Below are 4,423 nucleotides of genomic sequence, written 5' to 3'. Positions count from 1 at the left end.
TCATTTAAAAAAGCAGAAGAACTTCAGAAATTGCTTTGTGGTGCTAAACTGTTCACACAGAAGTCTGACCTCTTCCCTAAAAAAGCAGCCAGTAAATATTCCATTAGTGTCACTTTTAAATTTTAATTTATGACTAACTCATTCAAACTACTAGAATATTCACTCAAGCTTATTTATAGTTTCATGATGACAATCATATTTTCGGAAAAACCAATAATCTGCTGATAATCCTCAAACTAATTTGTCTTTTTCCATTTTTTTATATAAATCAACATTTCCTCTTGATGAAGGAACGACTGCAGCTGCTCTGCTTGCATTATTTTAAAGTTTTCAGTTTGAAATCTGCTCTGCAAACATGCACATAAACGTGTAAATACTTAGAGGAATCTCCTGTGAGCCTGTTGTAGATGAATGTGGAGAAGAAAAGATTTATTGTTTTATTTTTATATTTGTGTAAAGAGTAATCCTGTAAAGTAAAGGGGCCAAAGTGAAGGCCCTGGGGGCCTCTGACCTGTCGTGTTGCTGTATATATTCTACATCCTGCAGAGCCTGAAGCTGATGCTGTGAGCCGACTGCTGAGAAAATCCTTCAAATTAACTGAATTAATTATCTCTGCTTTCATTTGTATTTATGAAACTGAAAAATGGGTGCATATTAAATATCTTTAATCAACATGAACAACAAAGATTCACTCCATTAGCTGATTTTATAAGGAGACAATCATAATGGCCTTCTGTGTCATGTTATATTCATAACGCTGGAAAACTGAAAGTCATCCTAATTAAAAGAGTTAAGACACTCAGATCAATCAAAAATATATAAAATTATATTAACTTTACAACAAAAACACTTTTATTTTAGGAAAAAATGTGACAGGATTATCCAAAGCACAATTATCTTAATATTTATTAATCCATCAGTTAATAAGCTCAATGAAATTAAAGGTTTATTTGAAAACTTTGATCAGACACTGCAAAAAAAATAAAAATCTTACCAAGTATTTTTGGACAATTTTCTAGTGCAAATATCTTATTATACTTCAAATAACACAGAACTAACAAATAACCTTTTAGCAGGATATAGAAGCTTATTTTAAGTAAATAATTCCTTAATATCGATTTAAAAACAATACTTATTCCATTGGCAGATTATTTCACCTGTAACAAGACATTTTTTCCATGTTATAAGTAAAATAATCTGCCAGTGGAGCTAGAACTTCAAAAAAAAAAAATCCATATTAAGGAGTCATTTACGTAAAACAAGCTCCTATATTCTGCTAAAAAGTTACTTGTATTTTAGTTTTGTCTAATTTCAAGTGTACCAAGATATTTGCAACTAGAAATTAGATCAAAATGCTTGGTAGGATTTTGTGTTTTTGCAGTGCGTCTCTACCTGGGTGCCAGTTGCTGCGGCAGTTTCAGCGAATCTTGAAAATGCTCGATGTCATTTTTCTTTCAAATGGCGGCTTCTGCTGCAGCCCGCATTTCACGTGTCTCATAATGAGGTCAAAGCTGAGAGTCGGCCGCGATAATTAGCTCACGCCGAGTTTAATCTTGGTGAATCTGGGAGTTTATACACATCAGAGATCACAAAACAAACCACCGTCTCCACAGGGATCTTTTAAAATAGCAGCAGCGTAACAACGTCGCTGAATTCAGCACATTCTTCCATCTCAGTTGGGGAACAGGTCACGTTTCCCCCTTTGGGTAAATCTCTCATGTTGACACGCAGCTTCTGTGACCTTGACTTGACTCGTCTTTGTAAAACAAGCCAACATGCCCTCCCTGAACATCGCTTCTCACTTTACCTGAGTGCCATCATCTGTTTGCCACTGAAAGAGTCCTTCAGCCTGTAATTGTCTCTGCAGACCCTGTTTTACTTTTAAATGCTGATAATTAGCTGTAATTCACATGGACTGAAGCACATACTGATTGCATTTGTGAGCACCGTGTTTGTAGGTCACCAAGTGTTGCTGCATCATGTCTGGAGAATAAAACATGAAGGTTAAAACGCCAGATTAAATGTTCAGAATATAAATTTCAAACTCCAAATTATTTTTTTTGAAGCTTTTCACATTAAGATTTATTTAAAGGGTTTTTTTTTTCTTTAAAACTACTGTATGTAACTTTTACAAATACATGTTTTTTTCCATAATTACTACAACTTTGCCATGTCGTGACAGTAGGTTTGAGACAGAGAATCTGAAAAAATGGATCTCCTCCCTGAGCCACCTGAAGAAATGCAAAAACAGGAGGAGGGTCTTAACGCTGCCCATCAGCCTCATGTACGCGGTTCAACGTGCTAATGTTGAGCGTATTGTGGAAAAACAACTCACTGTTACAGAAAAAATGTTTATCTGTCGCCATGCTATGCTAACCAGCCTTAGCATTAGTGGCAGTCTACCAACCAATCAATCAAGTTTATATGTGTAGCACATTTCAGCAACAAGGAAGTTCAAAGTAATTTAAATCATTAAAAGACAAAGTCACAGAACGCACATGAATAATTGAAACATTACGTTTTGTCAAGTTCCATCGTTGCACATCAACGTTTGGTCGATGTTTCATTTATGATGTTTCAAAAGCAACTGTAAACAGCTTAGTATGGATTTAAACAAACTCAGTGTTTTGGCTGTTTTGCAGTTTTCTGGAAATTTGTTCCAGATTTGTGGTGCCTATAAGCTGAACGCTGCTTCTCCATGTTTGGTTCTGGTTCTGGGAATTCAGAGCAGAACCAGAACCAGAACCAGAAGACCTGAGGGGTCTGGAAGGTTGATACAGCAGCAGATCTGTAATGTATTGTGGTGATTTATAAACTACCAGCAGCAGTTTAAAGTCTATTCTCTCAGTGGAAGGACTTCAGAACTGGGTGATGTGCTCTAACTTCCTGGTTTTAGTCAGACGCCAGCAGCAGTGTTCTGGATCAGCTGCAGCTGTAGGACTGATTTTTTTAGGCAGACCTGTGAAGACGCTGCTGCAGGAATCAATGCGACTGAAGATGAATGCATGGATGAGTTTCTCTAGATATTAGTCCTCTAATCCTGGAAATGTTTAGCAAAGAGCATGAGAGTGATTGACAGCGCCAAGACCCTCCTCCTGGCTCTGATTGGTTGCTTCAGAATGAATTATGTATTTTTGTAGTTTGTACTGGAAGGAGGCAGAGAAGAGTCTTTTCACTGATTATCTCTCGTATTATCCTGTTGTGAATATTTAACACCTGGACATAATAAATATGTACAAAACATTTTTTTGTAAAAGTTACATAAGGCAGCTTTAAAGCTGCTTTTTAAATTTTTATTTCATGCAGTTTGCTGATGTCTGTTCAGTGCCACTGACAAGAATCTCACAGAAAACTGTATTTATTTCATTTACTATTACAACCAAAACAGTTTAGCAGAATAAATGCATTTTGTGTAAGTTTTTGAATGTAAAAGATTTGTACTTTTTAGTGCCTGTGGTGAAAAAACAAACACATTTATACAATTGTTGATGAATTACTGTGAATTTCCATTTTTTGTGGACTGAATGACTCCTGAAATCTTCGCTTAGTCTGCATGCAACCGGTTTCCGTCTGAGCATGTGAGGTTTTTGTGTCTTTGCTTACATGTTCTACACAATCTTACTAAGACGTAACACCTGGACACAGAAACTGCTGGTTTTCGTAACAGAGAGTTGAATTTTAATGAAAAGAAAGGAAGTCATGGTGTTCTATTTAATTGTGAAGGGCTATTAAACACTTGATATATTACCTCTGTAACTTACAGCACAATATATAGATATATATCTGCATATGAGCAAAGCTTAACCTCCTGCTTTATGGCAATAGTAGTGAAAACATTATTTATTTGTGATAATTCATTAAACATGGGCTGATGAGTAATTTATAGAAGATTTTTAATGTAGGAAGCAAACGTCACCACTTGAATCTCCGCTTGAAGCCGGAATGTATAAAACTGTGATGGGATCTTTACTGAAATATTCAGGAAGCAGAAGCAAAGTTTTGCTCCTCATTCGTATTCAGACATATTCCCACCTTTAAACAAATGCTTTTGTTTTACAGATAAGAAAATGTCCGTTTGTGGGCAGCGTGGCGACTGCACATAAACAAGCTCTGAAATGATTTATGGCTTAACTAAAAGCGCTGTAGCAGATAACAGCAGCTGTTCGATTAGACGTCAGTTGGAACAAATAGTCTGTGCATTTCTGCTGTGATAAGGAAGGAGAGAACTGAGCCTGCACTCCATATGCATTGAGTTTTTATTTTCCCTTCTTTCTTAGGCATTTTTTTTTTAAATCAGCAAATATTTAACATTTGCACACAATTCAGATGCACTTAAAATCATAGCTGCATGGTATTAAACATTGGAATAATATTTTAATCAACCTTAAATCACTAAAAGATTGCTGTTATTCTTTGATAGAAA

The sequence above is a fragment of the Xiphophorus hellerii genome, chromosome 12 (genome assembly GCF_003331165.1).
Source record: "Xiphophorus hellerii strain 12219 chromosome 12, Xiphophorus_hellerii-4.1, whole genome shotgun sequence".
Lineage (NCBI taxonomy): Eukaryota > Metazoa > Chordata > Actinopteri > Cyprinodontiformes > Poeciliidae > Xiphophorus > Xiphophorus hellerii.
Note: the sequence above shows the minus strand (reverse complement) of the source record.